The following is a 21,137-nucleotide window of genomic DNA, read 5'->3' as shown; positions in this document are numbered from 1 at the left end:
CCTTGGAAAACTTAGGCACAAAAAGGGAGCTTACAAAAAGTAGAAACTTGGACAGATGTCTAAGGAGGGATATAAAGGTATAGCTCAGGAACATAAGGCAGTTATCAGGAAGGCAAAAGTGCAACTGGAATTGTGACTTGCAAGGAATATGAAGGATAACGAGAAAAGTTTCTATAGGCATCTTAGCAAGAAGAAGGTGATCAGAGAGGGCAGGGGGCCCCTACTGGATGAGGGAGGTAACCCAGTGACAGATGATGTGGGGAAAGCTGAAGTACTTAATGCTTTCTTTGACTCTGTCTTCACGGACAAGGACAGCTCCCAGACTAATGTGAAAAGTGATGCATTGTGGGATGAAGGTGAACAGCCTTTGGTGGGGAAAGAACAGGTTTGGAGCTATCTAAAAAAGATAAATGTACATAAATCCATGGGCCCAGACCTAATTCATCAAGGGTTCGGAAGGAGTTGGCATGTGTCGTTGACAAGCCCTTGGCCCTTATCTTTGAAAAGTCGTGGGGATCGGGAGAGATCCCGGATGATTGGAAAAAGGCAAATGTATTGCCCATCTTTAAAAAAGGGAAGAAGGATGATCAAGAGAACTATAGGCCAGTCAGTCTTATATCAGTCCCTGGAAAAGTCATGGAGGGGCTCCTCAAGAAAGTCATTTTGAGGAACTTGGAGGAGGGGAAAGTGATCAGGAATAATCAGCATGGATTCATGAAGGGCAAGTCATGCCTGACCAATCTGATTAGTTTCTACGATGAGATAACTGGCTCTGTGGATAGGGGAAAATGAATGGAGGTGATTTATCTTGACTTCAGCAAAGCTTTTGATATGGTCTCCCACAATATACTTGTCAGCAAGTTAAAGGAATGTGGATTGGATAAATGGACAGTAAGACAGATAGAAAGCTGGCTAGAAGGTCGGACCAAGCGGGTAGTGATCAATGGCTCGATGTCGGGATGGCAGTCGGTTTCTAGTGGAGTGCCCCAAGGTTTGGTTCTGGGTCCTGTTCTGTTCAATATATTTATCAATGACCTGGATGAGGAGCTGGATTGCACCCTCAGCAAGTTTGCGGATGACACTAAGCTAGGGGGAGAGGTAGATATGCTGGAGGGAAGGGATAGGGTCCAGAGTGACTTAGACAAATTGGAAGACTGGGCTGCAAGAAATCTGATGAGGTTTCAATAAGGACAAGTGCAGAGTCCTGCACTTGGGCTGGAAGGATCCCAAGCATTTCTACAGGCTGGGGTCCGACTGGCTCAGTAGTAGTTCTGCAAAAAAGGACCTGGGATTTGTAGTAGACGAGAAGCTTGACATGAGTCAACAGTGTGCTGTTGTGGCCAAGAAGGCTAATGGCATATTAGGTTGCATCAAGAGGAGCGTTGCCAGTGAAGTGATTGTTCCTCTTTATTCGGCTTTGGTGAGGCCACATCTGGAGTACTGTGTCCAGTTCTGGGCCCCCAATTATAGGAAGGATGTGGATACACTGGAGAGGGTACAGCGGAGGGTGACCAAAATAATTAGGGGGCTGGAGCATATGACTTATGAAGAAAGGTTGAGGGAATTGGGACTGTTTAGTCTACAGAAGAGAAGACTGAGGGGGGACTTGATAACAGCCTTCAACTTACTGAAGGGAGGTTGCAAAGAGGCTGCAGAGAGGCTGTTCACAGTGGACATGGATGGCAAAACATGGAACAATGCTGTCAAGTTGTGGTTGGGAAGGTCCAGGTTGAACATTAGGAAAAAACTTTTTCACCAGGAGGGTGGTGAAGTATTGGAATGGTCTGCCCAGGGAAGTAGTGGAGTCTCCATCTCTGGAGGTGTTGAAGTCTCACCTCGACAAAGCCCTGACTGGGCTGATCTGATGGGTTTGGTCCTGCTTAGAGCAGGGGGCTGGACTCGATGGCTTTTTTAGGTCTCTTTCAGCTCTATTGTTCTTTGATTCTATGATATTTAAATAGTAAATGACATGTAATCTCGAAACGTTGGATAACTTCCCCTAGCATCATCCAGAGAGATTGAAGGTTTGGGAGTGAAAGTCAGGAAGACAGTGGGACAAACATATCTGTAAAGTACAAGGCAACAGAACACATAAAAAGTTTGTGAACATCCTGCAGTAAACATGTACCACATCACAAATCATTGTGTCTGAGCTGTTCTTAAAGGAGTGGTTACAAAAAAGGTAGAAACTGACAAGAAGAGATGCATGTTGGGAGCAGTGCTCCCTCTGCTGCTCAGTAGTGAGCAGACAGTGGAGTGCAGATAGTCAGCTGTTTCAAACTGCTGTTCTACGCATACATGCATTTTTCTAGAAACGTATTGCTATCAGTCATGATATTCTGTTTTGCTCTCTCTCAGGCCCGCCACTTCTCTTGGGGCTTGTCTACACTACCTCCCTCCTTCAAAGGGAGGATGGTAAGTAGGGTGGTGTTTGTTTATTAATGAAGTGCTGTGGTGCATATGCAGCACTTCATTAAGCAAATTCCCCTCCCCCCCCCCCCCCCGGCGGCAACTTCGAAGTGTTCAACTTCGAAGTTCCAGCTCATGTCTCACCACGGCTCAGCCGCCGGTATTTTGAAGTGCCCAGGGTACTTCAAAGTCCCTTTATTCCTCAAAATTTTGACAAGTAAATGGACTTCAAAGTTGCCCAAGCACTTTGAAGTACTGGTGAGTGAGCCGCGACAAGACGTGAGCCGGTACTTCAAAGTTGCTGTGGGGGCAATTTGCTCAATGAAGTACTGCACAGTCACTCCCAACACCCTACTTACCATCCTGCCTTTGAAGGAGGGAGGTACCGTAGACACAGCCTTGCTTACATAATGTCCTGAGACCAATAAATTGTTTCAATTAAGCACTGGCTTCTACAAAAAGCAAACCAACATATAGCCTTATTTTTAAGCAACATGTTTTGCATAGATTGTAACAAAGCCAGTTACATATTTCACATAAGTGTGGGAGTCAAGGATGGAAGGGTTTATATCAGGCGTGTCCAACCCGCGGCTCACGGGCCGCATGTGGCCCTGGACAGCTAGTAATGCTTCCCCACAAGATTGTAAACTTTTAACATTATTGTGTGATTTATATACATTAACTATATTATATATTTTATATGCGGCCCAAGACAATTCCTCTTCACTCAATGCAGCCCAGGCAAGCCAAAAGGTTGGACACCCATGGTTTATATAGACCTTTTTTGTATAGTGCATAGAGCCAAAGCTTCACTTGTGAGCACAGTTGCCCAGTTGTGTACTCACAGTATGCACATTGCCAATTTGACACATCACCATGTCCATAATTGTACATGAATTTGCCTGTGTACTTGTGAGTGTATATATAGGAGAGAAAATCATTCCTATGATTTTTAACGACCAAACTCTCTATTTAGATCCAAATTAGAATGAAATTGTTTTAACTGTTCATGCAGAAATTGTTTAGCTTTTCATGCAGTGTGAAATGTTAAACAAAAAGTGAAAATGGTACTAGGAGGACACCCCTTGTATAAATCTTCAGGAAGCTTCAGGGAGTTCCTTTTACTGTGCATGGTGGTTGGGTAAGGAAGCACCTTCCCTGCTCCCCATACATTCCCCACACCAGTATAACAGCCTTCCTCTGCTTTTTTGCTCATATAGTTACCTTTTCAGTCTGCAGGGTACTTTAAAAATAGTTAAGTTTCCCATAAATCTTTCTTAGACATCTTAAAGGAAAGGACAGCAAAGAAGAAAAAAAGCAAATCAACAGAAATACCCAGAGTGCTATTAACCAAGAATGTTTAAAATGTTTTCTTGCCATCGTGTCCCTGAGCTTAGGCAACCATTGATTAGTTGAGTTCAAAAAGGACACACAAATCAGACCATGATGACTCTCTTCAAAGGTTTCCTGAGGACTGTCCCCTGCAGTTAAATTAACAAGTTCCCTTCTGCATACAACTCTGTTATAGCACCTGATGTGTACTACTCACCCACAGCAGAATCTAGACAACAGAGCAGAGAGGAAGCCCCAGGTTCCACTGTTCATGTGGAGAAGCCTGACTGCCAGCTTCACATATCAGTCCTCCCTTGCACAGGAAATCCCAGTAAGGCCACAATTTGAACAACTCAGAGACCAGCTTCACTGCCTATCTGTCTGCTTTGCTGTGGAATATAACAATTCTGAGTACTGTTAATATGCTATTTCGGTAGGTAGAAAGGAGTTGGGAAAGAATTAAAACCTGGTCTCTATGTGCAAAGAGATATGACAGCTCTTACAGAGCTGAAGGGTAAGTTAGCCATCCTATGGACCCCAGGGTAGAAAAGAGCAACAAAAATGATTGAAGGCTTAGAAAATATGACCTATGAGGCAAGATTGAAAGAACTGGGTTTTCTTAGTCTGGAAAAGACAAGACTGAGAGGGGACATAACAGCTTTCAAGTACCTAAATGGTTGTTACAAGGAGGAGGGAGACCTGATGTGTAATATTTTCAGTTGTCTGTTGAGTATTAGAAGTTTGCTCCTTTTGCATTCAATATATCAAAATCACTTGTTTGAAGAAGCACTTTTTGAGTTACTCACTTTACTATACCCTCCTTAATTTTAGTGGGGACTAAAGACAGGGCTGTGGCTATTTCAGACATGTTGCAGCACCCAATGTGGAGGAATGTTAACTCCTACTGGTTCAGTGGTAGTTGACTTGCAAGGGAATACACGATTACATTTGTCAAAAGAGAATATCGCCCTGAATCATTCAAAATAGTAATACTCTTTCCACCCTTGAGGCATTCAAATATTACCTGCCTTGGTAGACCAACACAAAGACAAATTACAGACAAGTATGCTTATGTAACACTGGCCATTTCAATGTTTTACTTCCTTGAATTCAATTCAATAAAATCATGTAAGTATGAAATACATGTATATATGTGCATGTACATTTGAAGCTTCAGTTGTCATGCATAACATTGCTGTTTCCACAGTAAAGAACACTGATCAGGAAAATATTCTTAAGATGTTCCTTGATATAGCAAGAGTTTATAATAAGCAGAATATGTTGAAGCAATTTAATTACTAAATTAATATTAAGCATGAGTTGTTAGGGATTAAATTCTTTCCTTTCAGCATAAAAATCACAGAAATATAGCACTGGATGGGATTTTGTCAGGTTATCTAGTTCAGACCTCAGCACCATGGGACTAAATATTGTCCACACCATTCCAGTCAGAAGTCTGTCTAAACTGTTCTTTAAAAGATTCTGCAACTTCCTTAAGTAATTTGTCCCATTGCTTAGTTTCTCTTACAAGTAGAAAATTATTTCTAATATCTAATCTAAATCTCCCTTGCTGCAAGTTAAACCCATTGCTTCTTGGCCTGTCCTTAGTGGATAAGAAAAACAATTTGTCGCCCTCCTCTTTAGAAACACCGTTTACTTATGGGGCATCTGTTATGTCTGCATTCCATCTTCATTTCTCTAAACAAACCCATTTTTTTCTATTTTTCCTCATGGTTCATTTTTCCAGACCTTTAATAAATGTTCTTCTCTCTTCTCCACTTTCTCAATATTGTGTGGTCCTGAAGTCTTCCCAGAACTAAACACAAAACTCCAGTTAAGGCCTTATCAGTGCTGAGTAAAGTGGAAGAATTACTAATCATGTCTTACTTACAACACACCTGCTCATACATCCCAGAATGATGCTTGCTTTCTTTGAAACAGTGTTATATTATTGATTCATATTTAGTTTGTGATTCACTATAAACCCCTTCTATTCAGTACTCTTCCCTGCACAGCTGTTTCCATGTTTGTATTTATTTATTCCTTCCTAATTGAAGTACTTGCATTTGTCCTTATTGAATTTCTATCTTTCAGACCATTTCTCCAGATCATTTTGAATTTTAACCCAATCCTCCAGAGTGCTTGTAGCACCTTCCAGATTAGTATCACCTACAAACTTTAACCCTGTGTTGCAGGTGGGATCCAGTTCTGGTCCCTGACTTGATTTGATCCAGCCCGTGGTAAGTCTCCGAGCTGCAGGCTGGATGACCCAAGCCTCAGCACATGCACCCCATGGGGCTGGAGTGCGGCATGTGCCTAGTTAAGTGTAAGCGAGGGGTATGGGATTGAGCATGGATTTTTCTTCCCACCTTGGAAGCAGGTATGTAGTAAGGTTTCAGGTTTTTATATATTTGCTCATGTGTGGCCCTGATTGATTTTTCTGTGGGTCAGTGACCCCATCTCAAAGAAAGATTTCTCATCCCTGCTCTATGCCATTATTCAAATCATTTATGAAGATGCTGAATAGAAGTAGAAAGAGGACAGACCCTTGAAGGATCCCACTTGATGGCCTCTTGATTTGAAATATTGATAACTACTTTGAGTATCTTTTTCTAACCAATTGGCTCACCTCGGTTATATTTCTTTAATTTGTTTACAAGAAAGTCATATGGCATTAGAAGTGTAACATCTTTTTCTGAGACAAGACCTGTTACATTATTGTATTTTTTTGGCATTCAGCAGAACTGCAGTACATAGTTAGTGGTCTGCTCCCACTTCCATTAAAGCCCTGTGATAAGTGGAACATTCACAACTTGAAGGAGTCAGAGAACTAGAAAACGAGTCTACTGATGAGATAAACAAAGATGGCTGGTGCTCACTGAGTAAGTAGACATTCAATATTTCTTTTGAGCCCCATCTGTTAACACATGACCCTATACATTCTTCAGTTCACACCACACAAATCCTGCACTGAATACAAAATTATCAATATCCCTATGAGATTTTCTAGGGTGCAATCATAATACCAAAGTGTTTTGCAAATGTTAAAACTATTTTCACAATATCTCTGAATGATGGCATGGTATCATCCCCTTTCTAAAGCTAGGGAACCAAGGCATGAAGAGTCCCAATTATGGTTTCAATAGTCAACTAATTTTGTAGGACCAATTTCAGAAGCATAAGACCTGATTTCTCAAAGATTCATAAATTTGTAGACCCTTGCTAAAAGACATCAAAGAACCTCAAGTAATAATTTCTGCATCAAGTCCATAACTCCTGTTTGAATTACAGACCATATTTCAGAAACAATCCAATCTTGACTTGATGCCCACAAGTAGTAGCAAGTCTATCACATTCCTAAGTAAATTCTTCCAATGATTAATTACCCTCACCGTTAAAAAAATGTGCTTTGTTTTTTGTCTATGTTTGTCTAGTTTTAGCTTCCAAACACAGGATGGCTCTTTATAGGAGAAAAGACATATGCCATAGGTGTGTCTACATGGGAGCCCACCATTGAAAGAGCAAAATCGAAATTCAGAAATCGATATACTGTCTTTCGAAAGAACACAACCACATGGCAAAGGCGGATCGCAGTTCCGACCCACTCTTTCAAAGACCCCATCCCATTATTTCAAAGAGAGCGTCCACATGTGTATGAGCGCTCTTTCGAAAGAAGGGAAGCGGAGATACCACAGACGGGGTCGCATGGCTGCCAAGCCCTTCCAGGGCCCACAGCCAGCCACTGCCTTAAAGGGCCCCCTTCACCTCCCCCCGCCACTAGCTGAGGTCTGCCGAACTGCCAGGAGCAACGCAGGACCCCAGCGCAGGCAGCACCATGGCCGACGACACCCTGCTCTTCACACTGGATGCAGGCATCATGGGCACTGTTGCCCACATTGTCTGCACGGTCGCCGCAGCCACTTCCCTCCTCCTTGGGAGACGGAACAGCCCCCCCTGACGACATGGAGCCCACCCAGCCTGCACCCCGGAACCTGTGGAGCCACCCCAGCAGCACAGACTGGTGGGAGCGACTGGTTCTGGGGCAATGGGATGATGTCACCTGGCTCTGGAACTTTCGCATGAGCTGGGACACCTTCCAGGAGCTGTGTCACTGGCTGGCACCTGCATTGAGGCACCAGGACACCACCATGCAGCCTGCGCTTCCCCTTGAGAAGTGAGTCGCCATTGCGGTGTGGAAACTGGCCACCCTGGACTCCTACCGCTCAGTGGGTCACCAGTTAGTGGTGGGCAAGGCCAATGTGGGAGCAGTGCTCATGGTGGTAAGCCAGGCCCAGGGCACACTCCCACCATGGGAAGGGGGAAGGGGGACCAGGGACCCCTCAGGGGTTGCCCGCCAGGGAGGGCTGGAAGGAGGGGGTTGCTGGCTGGGGGGGGGAAGGAGAGGGTCACCAGCTGGGAACACCCTGCCACACCCTCATGAGAGCGCATGGCCTCCCTCCCTGCAGGTTGTCCGTGCCCTGAACGCCATGCTTCTGCACCAGGTCATCCATGTTGGGGATCTGGACCCCCATCATCGAGGGTTTCTCTTCGTTCTGGTTCCCGAACTGCTTTGGTGCCCTGGACAGGATGCACATCCCACCCGCGCCCCACCACACAGTGCCGGCCACTATATTAACCAGAAGGGCTACCACTCAGTGGTCCTCCAGGCCCTGGTGGACCACAAAGGCCGGTTCATGGACATCAACATGGGCTGGTCAGGGCGAACCCAGGACGCCAGGGTCTTCCACAGTTCTGGCCTGTGCTGGCGTATGGAGGCCAGCACCTCCATCCCCCGCAGTGGGAAATACCAGTTAGGGACACCACCATGCTGCTATGCCTAGCTGCGGATGCGGCATACCCCCTACTGCCATGGCTGATGCAGCCTTATACTGGCCACCTCGACCCCAGCAGGGAGGCCTTCAATGCCCACCACAACCAGGCCTGGCACGTGGTCGAGTGGGCCTTTGGGCACCTCAAGGGGCGGTGGCTGTGCCTTCCTGCCTGCCTCAAGGTGGGGATACGCAACGTCCCACAAGTGGTGGGCACCTGCTGCGTCTTCCACAACATTGTGGAGGCCAAGGGGGATGCCTACATGCAGGGGTGGGCAGCTGAGGCCACCATGGGGTTTGAGCAGCTGGCTGCTGTCGCCAGCCGCCAGACGAATCGTGATGGTGTCCGGATCCGGGAGGCCCTTCGTGCAAGTCTCACCCCAGGGCCGCACTGAGCACCTCAATGCCCACACCTCTCCCTCCCCCCATACATCCACCCCCCCACCACATGCACTGCCACCACCACCATGCCATGGCTCCCCCCCATGGGACCATGGGACACGGGTAGTAGTGCACAACATAAACCTTTATCACTAATAAACTGTAAAAAACTGGTGTAAAAGTTCAACTATGTGCAATGTGTTGGGGGGGGTATTGGGCAGGGGCTAGAACTGGGAGAGGGGGTGATGGACAGCATGTCAGTCTTCAAGCAGGACCTTGTCTCCATTCCCCCTGGGGCCCCGCCTCCCCAGACCCTCCCAGGGCCTGGCCATGGTGGACATGGCACCCCTGTGGCGTCAAGTGCACACAGGCTTCACCCCTGGGTGGAACCATCTCCGGGTGTGGGCTGGCCCATGGGCGTCCCACTGGGCAACTGGGTGCTGGAACTGTCTACGGGCCTGGGTGCTGGGTGGCACTGGCAGGTGCAGAGGGCATGTGCTGGGCTGTAGCTGGCCGGGGTGGGTGGCCCTGGGGCTCCGGGCCTGTGCCCAGGCCACTGTCGGGGTGCCACCCCTGTCCTCCCCTCAGGTGTGCTGGCCTCGCTGTGCACTTACTGGGGGGACCTCGAGGATCTCCACCAATGCCCGGCTCCCTGTGGCCTGGCCGGACGACTGCGAGGGGACATCAATTACAAGGTCACCCTTCTCACCGGACCAGTCCCGGGTAGTGTCCAACCCCGGCTCGGGCTGGCTGGTCCTGGCTCCTGCAGCTCCTCCTGCTCGGGCTGGTCTGCCGAGCTGTGCAGGACTGCTTTTGGTGGGGAGCTGTCCTGGGGCCCCAGGATGCTATGGAGCTCCCTATAGTGAGGGCAGGTGGAGGGGCCTGCTCCTGAGCGCCTGACCTCGTCCCGGACCCAGGCATAGCCCTGTCGAAGCTCTTTAACTTTGCTCCAGACTTGCTCTGGGGTCCGCTCTGGGTGGCCTTGGCTGGTCAGTCCCTGGGCAAGGCGGGTGAAGGCAGCAGCGTTCCTCCGCTTTACCCCCATCTCCCGGAGGACCTCCTCTTCCCTCCAGAGGCCCCAGAGGTCTTTCAGTTTATGGTCCGTCCAGGAGGGGCCCCTTTTCTTTTCTCAGGGACAGACCCCTGGGAGCCCAGTGGGGGCTCTGAGGGGGGACCCCGGGGCTCGGGGGACTGCCAGGCACTGGCCATGTGCCTGTTGCTGTTGTCGGGTGCAGTTGAGAGGGCGTGCTGCCTGGAGCTCGTGCTTTCACAGCTTGCCCGCTCTCAGCTTCCTGCCACGGGGTTTCTAGGTCCATGTGGCTTTAAGAGTGGCTGGACATGTGGGTCAGAGAGCTCTGCTTGGTGGGGCAGGGCGTCTCCGTGATTAGACTGGGTGCTGTCGTGGAGGACTCCTCTTTTGAAAGAGCAGGCCGTGGCGCATCTACACGTGCCTTCTTTTGATGTTGTTTTTCGATGGGTGGTGCTTTTCCCATGCGGGATCGGGGTCCAGCTTTCGATGTCTGGGCTGCGTTCCTTTGATTTCACATCGAAAGAGTGCATGGTACGCGTAGACTCTCACTTCACTCTTTCGAAAGAAGGCCGGTCTTTTCGAAATACTGTGCACGTGTAGACACACCCCATCAGAAATCTCTTCTGCACATTGGTACTTACAGACAATGATCAAGTTACCTCTTTACTAAACTAAATAGATTAATCAGCTTAAGTCATTCAAAATAACAAGTTTTTCCAGACGTCAAATAATTTTGTAGCTCTTCTGTGACTTACCAATTTTTATTTATTTATTTATTTATTTTGAAACATGGACACCAGAACTGAATAGGCTATACTAAATGCCACTAGGACCTCACTAGTGCCACAGAGAGGAAATACAATCTTCTACTCTTCCTACATAGTCCCCTGTTTATATATGTAATGATTTTTTTCACCTCTTAAGTGCTGCGCTGTACTGAGAGCAATTTCAACTGATGGCTACAACATTCTTTTGAGGTTCACTATCTTCAAAGACTGTTCCAGTCTTATTAATATGACTTACATTTTATGTATGACCTCACATTTGGCCAACTAAAACACATGCTGTTCAGATAAGACAACTATATCAAGCAATCCAGGTTGGTCTGCCGACTGCCAGTACCATTGCTTACCACACCACTTTTTTCATCACCTGCAAACTTTACCAGTAATGACTTTGTATTTTCTTGCAAATTATCAACAAAGCTATTTGATAGAATTAGACCAAAATCAGATCTCTCTGATACCCAACCAAGAACACCCCCATTAGATGACTAGAATTACTTTTTGTGATGTATTAAGTTAGTAGTTTGTAATTTAATATGGACTATGTTGATTTTTGTACAATAATTACTTTTTATTAGATCAAGTGGGATTAAGTCAAATGACTAATAGAAAACTATGAATTACTATGTCAACATGATTACATTTGTCCAAACTGATCTCATAACAATTTGAAACTATACTGACTGGCATTAATTATGCCACCATTTTGTCATTCTTTACTGAGTGCATCCAAAATCAGCCTTTCCATGGTTTTGCCCAGGACTGAAGTCAACCTAACCAATCTAGAGCTTTCAAATTATTCTATGTACCCTTTTAAACACTGCCAATACATTAGCTTTTATCCAACAGTCTGGAACTTCACAGTACTCCAATAATTGCTTAAAAAGAACACTATTTCTGAGAGCTCAGAAGCTAATTCTTTTAATGCATGTAGGTTAAATTTAAACCTGGTTTCACAGATTAAAAAATGTTTAACTTCAACAGGTGCTGTTTAATATCCTTCTGTTACTGATGAAAAACAAATTATTTAAATTATCACCATAAACTGAATAATTCTTCATACTTTCTGAATACAGAACAGAAATATTTGTTGAGTATTGCTGTCTCTTCTAAATCATGGCTGATAGTTCTACTTTGTCTCAGTTTCAAAGTTGCCAGTACTATATGAGCACCTTAAAGTGTTCAGAGCAGAGCTCCCATGGACTCCATTTGTAGTTGATGCCACTCAACACTTCTGCAAATCAGATCTTCTGAGATGTTTTAAGTTGGGGTCCAGAGAAGTAGAAACTAAGCAGCTACCTGTGAGCATTTTGATTTCTATATTTTCACTAGTATTACACAGGAAATGTGTGGCAGAGGAAGGGCTGGAAATGTATTCTGCAACCTAGGTATTGGCTGTCAAGGTATGCAATAAGGAGCCAGAGGGATGTAACAGGGAGGTCACTCCGTTTTCATCCCAGAGAGTATTGTGCTGAATTCTGATTCTTTCAAGAACCATTCTGCCATAACTTCTCTCAAGAGCAGCATGGCTCCTCAGCAGCCCCAGACTGGGTCTGTGCCTAAAAGGAACAGATGTGCACCCTAGGCAATCTAAGTCAATAGTACTTTTGCCTGAATGAGCATGTCATAAATTCTAAATAAAAATTCCAGTACTTGTTCAAATGAGAAAAAATAAAACCATACATCAAAATTGTTCTCAGAGTGTTGTTTAACCTGGGGCAGCAAGCATATTAGCGTAGGCGCTTTTGTTACAAACAAAACCTGGGACAACAGGTGCTAAGAAACAGTTGCACAGAAACCTGTCAAGGCCCAAATTATCATCTTCTATCTTTGGTCCAATTTATATGGCATCAGCACTTCAACTAGTCCTTCTTCATTCCTCTCTTAAACAATTCCTTGGAAATGGCAACTAACCACATCCTTTTATAGGACAACCATCCATATAGTTTTCGGTAGTTGAACCTCAAGGAGGGTGAGGCCACCTGGTGCTGGGCGGCCTGGGTAGAACTGATGGGCACCCTGACGGATGTGGTGAGCACCTTCAGGGAGTTCCTGGCCCAGGTGCCCCCTCCTGCTGTCCCCCCCCCCGACCACCGTAGCTCCCTCTGCTGTCCCGCCATCTAACTAAAATCTAATGGCAGTCCCCATGCAGGCCACCCATGTCCCTTCCCACCTGCATATAGGTATATGGTAACATTTGACATAGTTTGAGCAATATCGTTTGTTGTGTTGAATAATAACAGTTTATTTCACCCATATCCATGTGTGCTGTGTGCCTCTGGGGAGGACCGTCTGCAAGAGGTTGGGGGCAGTGTGCAGGGGGAAGTTGTATGCAGGAGGGGGCAATGGGGAGTTTGTGGGGTGGGGAGTGTCATGCGTGGTAGACCCACTAGGGGTGGCTGGGGCAGCGCTCAAGGGCCCCTGGTTGAAGAATTGGTTGCAGGGCCTCTCGGACACAGACGCTGACCTGGTGGCTGAGGGTGGTAGGGCTGGGGGTCTGTCCCAGATGGGGCCTGGTGGAAGGATCTCCAGCATGAGGGCTGCCAGGGGCAGGGGACAGCAGGAGAGGACTGCAGGGGGGATGGGGGGATGACCCATAAACAGATGGCCGCTTATGGATGTGACCAAGTTTCCCATGATCCCATAAAGTTTGTTTACAAACATCAATCCTGCTTCTGAGTGTTCTGTGCTGTTCTTTATCTCTAAATTACCTTTAAAGTCTTGTAAGAGCCCAATAAGCAGTGAAAGTGTTGATAATGTGGGTAAACGATACTGACTTCCTGTGGTCTGTCAAATTCTCTAGTTCTAGACTACAGAGGCTCAACCTGTATAACTTTGGGGTTGTGCTCTTGAGTAATAATACAAGTCCAAACCTGATTATAAAGATTTATAAAGGCAGCTCACAAAACTGGGTGACTGGGCAACAAAATGGTAGATAAAATTCAGTATACAAAGTAATGCACATGTGAACACATAATCTCAACCATACATACCAAATGATGGTGTCTAATTATTTGTTTCCATCTCTTCCTCAGCACCCAGAATTCAGAAAATAAAAGTGCAGACCTACATACTGTCTTATGCAGTTTATATTTCAATGTGATAGGCATTCTTTCCCTGCAGCTCATTTTGCTCACCTCTAATCCTAATTCACTTCCCATAATATGGTGCATACCTGGGTTGTTTGGCTACAGCCAAGATAATCTCTTTCTTTTGTTGATTCATGCAGTGACTAATCAGAAAGCCTGCATGTGACTGCAGGGGGTGTGTCCCTGCCTGTGTGAATGCTGTTGGAAGTGTAGGACCTCAACTAGGTCTGCAGCTTGCCGCAGCACCACAGCGTGAGAGAGCGCCCAGGCTGACGAATCAGAGGACAGTGGCAACCAATTTCCAGGTGGCAGGGGACCTATCAAAGGTATCAGCTTCATATTTGCCCTCTTTTTTTTCCCTCTGAACATGAGTGATCTTTGTAATTCCAAGCACTCATCTTAACATTTTAATTCCCACTGTTATTTGTTCCTTCCTCTTCCTCGGCACTTACAATTCAAAGTGCAGACCTACATGATAGGCAAACTTCTATTGCAGTTCACTTTGCTTATCTCTAATTCCAATTCACTTCACTCCCCCTAATTTTCAACATGCAACAGGCCAATTTCTCTGCAGTGTACTGGTTCTGCACTGACAATTCAAAGCTATTTGTCCATAGGGTAGTCATCAGTTTCATGAAAATAAAGTCACAGGCTATGTCTACACTAGCCAAAAACTTCAATATGGCCATGCAAATGGCTATTTCAAAGTTTACTATTGAAGCGCTGAAATACATATTCAGCACTTCGTTAGCATGCGGGTGGCCGCGGCACTTAGAAATTGACGCGGCTCACCACCGCAGGGCTCGTCCAGACGGGGCTCCTTTTTGCAAGGACCCCACCTACTTCGAAGTCCCCTTATTCCTATGAGCAGATGGGAATAAGGGAACTTCGAAGTAGGCGGGGTCCTTTCGAAAAGGAGCCCCGTCTGGATGAGCCACGTCAATTTCAAAGTGCTGCGTCTGCCCGCATGCTAATGAAGCACTGAATATGTATTTCAGCGCTTCATTAGTAAACTTCGAAATGGCCATTTGCATGGTGATTTTGAAGTTTTTGGTTAGTGTAGACACAGCCACAATGAGCCAAATTCTCCTCTCCCTTTCAGACCCGTGTCACAACCCCTGCTCCTCCATGGGCTGGCAGGTGATCAGGGCCTGTCCTGGTCCATGCGCATGCCTGCTGTGACTTTTAATGCTTTAATGCTTTAAGATCATGGTGATGCTTTAAGAAGCCCATGCACAAAGCCCCCTCTGGCCCGGGCTGGCAGCCAATAGGACACACATCACAACCACCCCTCCTCCCTGGGCTTGTGGGCAGGTCATTCCCTCCCAGTGTGATGGTGATGTTGTTGGACTGGTTGATCATTATTACTGAGGCAGTTTTGGCTAGCGTTGTGACCTTTTCTTTCATGCTTTCATGTTGGTGTGAAAGGAGGATGACATCATCAGCAAAATCCATGTCCTCTAGATGTTTGAAAAGCGTCCACTGAATGCCTTATTGATGACTACCTGTTGTTCTGTTCATAATCCAGTCCATTGTGACCAAGAATAGGAAAAGCGACAATAGGCACCTATACATACATAAAACAATGATGTGATGTTTGTCCTATAATTTTACTGAAAGGTTAGTCTTTCATTTCCATGCTGATGCAATATATTTAAAAATTAAAATTCCAGTTAAAACATGTATGTGAAAAGCTCCAGAGGTGACCCTGGAAATTAATGTAAGTATAACTTCAGTAGCAGACAAATAGGTTGAAAATATGCTAAAGAACAGAATTATCAAGCACATACATAAACAGGATTTCCTTCATAAAGGGAAACCATGCCTCACCAACTGATTAAAACTGGGGATGGTGGTCAACAAACATGAAGACAAGGATGATCCAGTCTATACAGTATACTTGGATTTTCAGAAACTCTTTGACAATCAACCATCATCAATTATTGGACAATGGACAACATCAGTGAATCCATTACTGAAAGTTAACATTCAACACCATGGTGAGATGCATAAACCAGACTAATCAGGTTCAGGAATCCTATGACACACAAAGCACTTTGAAAATTGATAGAAGACATGACTATGAAGTCAAATGGAGAGACATAAACTGAGGGTGAAATTAAGGAAGAGATGGCAGAGGGGAACTCTGGGTGCTGAGACAAGTGGGACCTACCTAATGCCAAAATTTAGGGAAGATAATATGTGTATGACCCTTTTGTTGTCATAATTCTCATAGTATATCTTCTTACATGACAAGCTTTCCAGGCTAAATTTCACTCTTAACTGGTCCCTACTGTTCTGTTTTGCAGCATTTTTGCAATGTACAGCTAGAGAACATGGTACTTTTATTAAAATATTCTGGATTTATGTTGTCATATGAGACCTCATAAGGGAAACAATATAAATTATTTACTTCAAGAGAGTCTCCAATTTAAAATATTATCAATAGGTCTACACAGGAGCAAGATCAGGATCAGGATCTCTACTCTTGCATCCCTTCTAAATGGAGGGATGTTAGGCCCACAGGGTTTGTCAGGGCTGTAATTAGACATCTCTACCTGGCCTTTGCAAGCTGATCAGGCTCATGGGGCTCAGGCTACATGGTTATAAAATTGCACGGTAGACCTTCCTGTGGGTGAGGATGGTTCCAGGGTCTGGGCTCTGCTCTATGCCTACATGTCCACATAGTATTATTACAGCCCTATAGCTCAACCTCATCAGCATGGATCATTTTGGGGTTGCTCACTGAAGCTTTAGCCTCTTTTCTGCATATGTTTCTATGTATGAATGAATAATATCTAATTCTGAATATATTGTTTTCTGACACTTCTTTTTTATAGTGGTCAGAGCCACCACAGGGAAGTATACAGCTGGGGTAAAATCCAGTTAGGGCCACTGGAAGAACAGGGTGGGTCAACAGGAGTACTGCTTCCTGGGAAATAAGTATAAGAGTAGGGTGTCTTCTGGTATTCATCCCTAGAGAAATGAAGGTGTAAGCCCATCACTTGGAGAAGAAGCCTACAGACTAGATGGGGAATCCAAGATACAAATCACCCTGAATCAAGGCATATTGATTTTAAATGTCTAAAATGTCCCTACATACATAAGTCACAAGAAAATATCTTTAAATATGAAGAAACTATCACTCCATCTGTTTTCTGTGTGAACTTGTATTTCTCTGAGACTTGCCAAGTGATGCCTTGACTTGTTCATTATTAAAAAATGACTAAAATATCATTAGCTGGCTTTTGTTAAGGGCAATACACAAATATTTATTCTGGGAAATCCCCCAGCAATTTATGTTTTTCTTACTCATCAACAGGAATTTAGTATTTCTTTAGTCACTGCTCTATGTCAGTTTTCATTTTGTCTCTAAAATTATTTTCCTCTGGCAAACAAATAAAGTGGTATTTTCAACTGACTTTTTAAGGGTTTTTTTCTCTCTCTTTTTTTGTTTTTGCTCTCAATCTTCCAATGATACTTCTAAATTTGTCTAATCATCATATTTTTATCACAGATAAACAGATTTCTTTTGCAAAACGCTAAGTGTAGCATAGCAATTAAAGTCTAAACAATTTCTCATTAAAACATGATGACAGAAGATCAGTTCAGAGTTCACTGGAAAACATATGCTTGATTAATCAATTTTTTCTAGTTAGATGCATCAGATTAACTACACACTTCAATTACAGCACCACATATTGAGAGTTAAGGGTTATGGAGATATACATAGGTGGTATAATTCTCATAGTATATCTTCTTACATGACAAGCTTTCCAGTCTCAATTTCACTCTTAACTAGTCCCTACAGTTCTCTTTAGCAGCATTTTAGCAAGTACAGCTACAGAACATGGTACTTTTATTAAAACATTCTGAATTTATGTTGTCATATGAGACCTCATAAGGGAAACCATATAAATTATTTATTTCAAGAGACTCTTCAATTTAAAATATTATCAATAGGTCTACACTGCGGTGAACAACCCCAAAATGATTGATGATGATGAGGTTGAGCTACAGGGCTCCAATAATACTATGTAGACATGTAGGCTCAGAAAAGAGCCCAGACCCTGGAACCATCCTCACCCACAGGAAGGTCTATGGTACAGTTTTGTAGCCCTGTAGCCTGAGCCCCATGAGCCTGATCAGCTTGCAAAGGCCAGGTAGAGATGTCTAATTACAGCCCTGACAAACCCTGTGGGCCTAACCCTAACCCCTCTATTTAGAAGGGATGCACAAGTTGGTAGAGATAGTGATCTTGCTGCCCCATTCCCAACAGATGCATTTGTGGCTGTGCAGTAATAGAGGGGAATGTTAAGAATGAGAGAGGTGGAAGTGAGGAAGCAGCCACATTGGAGATCCAGATGGCTTTGGAGCACTAAGGCTAGTAGTTGCCTGTCACAGCTTTGGCTATGGACTCTATTCAGACAAACATTCTCATCATTGCTATTATCTTATGCCTCAAATCTTTGTCGCTCCATCCCCCTGCTATGTTTTACCACAATCTTATTTGAGAGTTCCATGGTGAGAGAGAATCTAAAAATGACACCTTGTTTTATCATGTTCTTTGATCATGAGATCCTGATCCCTGAATTCAGTGCCATATCAATAATAAAGACAAGGAGTGCATGCATGTGGGAGGGGGTGCTACTCTACAGGAGCTAGAGCAGATTGTTACAACTGTTAACCTGATGTACTGGATCTGGGGAGATCCAGAAAATGAAAAACTAATTCATGATGAAGGCCAACTACGCAGGGGCAGAGAGTGCTTGTATAAAGCCAGAAAGCTGAGAACAGAAGAGTGCTGCAGTAATCTGTAATCACTCCCTGGGAGAAAAATGTGCTTGTGGCTACAAAGGCTGACAAAATTCCAGGAAAGGCATAGTCTACAGCAGAGGAGGGGAGAACCTCTGGTGAGCTGTCCAGATGTTATTTGTTAGGGCTAGCCGCTGGTGGGCCACCAGACTTTGTTTACCTGAACACCCACAAGCTCAGAAGCTTGCAGCTCCCAGTGGGCTTGGTTCATCATTTCCAGCCAATGAGAGCTGTGAGAAGTGGTGGTCCAGACAGCTCTGCTTCCCATAGCTCCCACTGGCCAGGAATGGCGAACCACAGCCACTGGATGCTGCGCGGCCACTCCTGCAGATGCCCAGGTGAACAAATTGCTTTGCAGCCTGCCAGCAACTAACTTTGATGAACTGCATCTGGCCGACAGGTCAGAGATTCCCCACCCCGGTCCACAGTCACACCCTGGGAAAGGGAGTTTGTGCGTGTGAATCCAGAATGAGCTGGACAGATGATGAAGAATAGAAGCAAGAAGATAAACAAAAGAAATAGTAACAAGGCCTGGGAGCAAACAGATCTTGGTTGCTAAACTATTGGGGTCCCTGGTCAGGAAACTGGAGCTGTGGCTGGGTCCATGTTCCTCAACCAGACACAGAGGAAGTGGCATTGGATCTACCCTTAGAACAGAAAACTGAAATGGCATATGAACCTCTGACCCAGGAAGACTGATACCTTAAAAGGGAAAAACTATATTGACCTGACCAGAGGGCTGAATTCCAAAGGGGGGCACACAGTGAGTCTGTAGGAATAAAGAGTCATGGAGAGGGAGCAAACAGAATGAGAACTCTCTGAGAAGAGGAGTGTTAGACTGAGGAGAAGTAATCCACAAACCCAGACACAAGGAGGTGACCACCAGCAATTGAACTCTGAGTGGATGAAGTTATTCCCACAACAAAGTCAGTTTTTACAAAGTAAGTTTTGTGAATCATTTTCAGTTAGCTCAAATATTTCACTTTCTTTTGTACGCTCTTTCCCTTTCTGAAAGCCAAGTTTCAATTTCCGTTTTCCATTTTTCCCTGTTGAAAAATGAGAGGGATAGGTGAAACCCTGCAAGAGAATTTTTTTAACTGAACAAAATGTTTTTTTTCTTTTTTAAATAAAATCCAACAAAAATGCCAAGTTATCTGAAAAATGTTAGCAGAAACTAAATTTGTACTGTTTTCTCCCCATGTGAGGGAGACACACTTTAGCGTGTGATGTGGCAGGGCCAGGAAGCAGTGGAAGAATGCTAAAGGGGAGGTATGTAAGCCTTAGGCCAACTAAGGTGTTTCCTGTAGAGTAGTGAAGGCTACTACAGCCTAATTGAAGCACCTGCAGCCATTAAGGCACCATCAGCAACCTAATAGTCCTGCCCCTTTTGTCCCCACCCCGACCCTGCTTGAGGCAGACAAGTGAAGAGTGAACTGGAGAAGGAGGCTGAACTGGACTTTGGGGATGTGTTGCTGAGACTGAGAGACCAGAGAACTGGAGGAAGGGAGACTCTCTCTCCCAGTATCAATGACCGAGGGTAACCCTACCCATGGGAGAAGAGGCCAAGAAACATGCAGAACTGAGAGGGGTTGGGGCTCAGACCCCCTCCCTACTTCCCTGCTATAACACCTACCTGAGCCTCTAGTTGGTCCTTTGGTTACACAGGGCCACTGTCCTGGCATCTGCTAAGAAAAGCATGGAAACCACCATATCAACATTGTTCATTATGCCACAAGAGGGTACCCATCAAATACATCTTCCTGACTGCAAGGAATTTAAAGTGAAAAGTAGGCACATTTTCATGGAATACCTGTCAGGAATGGTCTAGATAGTATTTAGTCCTCCCTTGAACACAGGGGATTGGACTATTTCATTTATTGATGTCCTTACAGTCCCACACTTTTATAATTTTACACTCCTCAAAATATCACCTTTTTAGGCCCAGATTCAATGTACTAGTGAAAGTGAAATACTGAATTTGAGAGTAAAGGGAAGAGTAAGGGTATGGGTACTCCAGCTCTCCAACGCACATAGGCATACACTTGACATTTGCTCAGTAGGTCTGTTCAGAGAAGTCTGAACATGTCAGAAACAAGAAAGGACACAGCTTACAAAGGGCACGGTCCGACATGACACCCCTCTCTGACCATTAACAACTACTTATATTTAAAAACCAAAAAGCAGTCCTGAAGCACTTTAAATAACAAAATAATTTACTAGGTGATGCACTTTCATGGGACAGACCCACTTCTTCAGATCAGGAATTCTGATGAATAAACACTAGTTTATTTTCATCAGAATTTCAGATGTGAAGAGGTGGGTCTGTCCCATGAAAGTGCATCACCTAATAAATTATTTTATTAGTCTTTAAAGTGCTACGGACTGCTTTTTTGTTTTGTGAAGATACAAACTAACACAGTTACTTCTCTGTGCTTATATTAAAAAACAAGTATGATTATTAGAGGTC

At 44.7% G+C, this 21,137-nt stretch overlaps 1 protein-coding gene across 3 annotated transcripts in view; it reads right to left on the bottom strand.

The window, feature by feature from the left end:
• The window catches only part of SNTG2 (syntrophin gamma 2), a 329,137-nt gene extending 308,248 nt beyond the window's left edge, over positions 1–20,889 (bottom strand). For all 3 annotated transcript variants that reach the window (XM_074988929.1, XM_074988931.1, XM_074988930.1), the window contains exon 1: positions 20,304–20,889. The gene's annotated coding sequence lies outside the window, so the exon portion shown is untranslated. The remainder of the gene's footprint in view (positions 1–20,303) is intronic.
• Between the last annotated feature and the right edge of the window lie 248 nt (positions 20,890–21,137).

Source organism: Carettochelys insculpta, chromosome 3 (assembly GCF_033958435.1).
Source record: "Carettochelys insculpta isolate YL-2023 chromosome 3, ASM3395843v1, whole genome shotgun sequence".
Lineage (NCBI taxonomy): Eukaryota > Metazoa > Chordata > Testudines > Carettochelyidae > Carettochelys > Carettochelys insculpta.
Note: the sequence above shows the minus strand (reverse complement) of the source record. Positions and strands in the feature narration are given on the sequence as shown.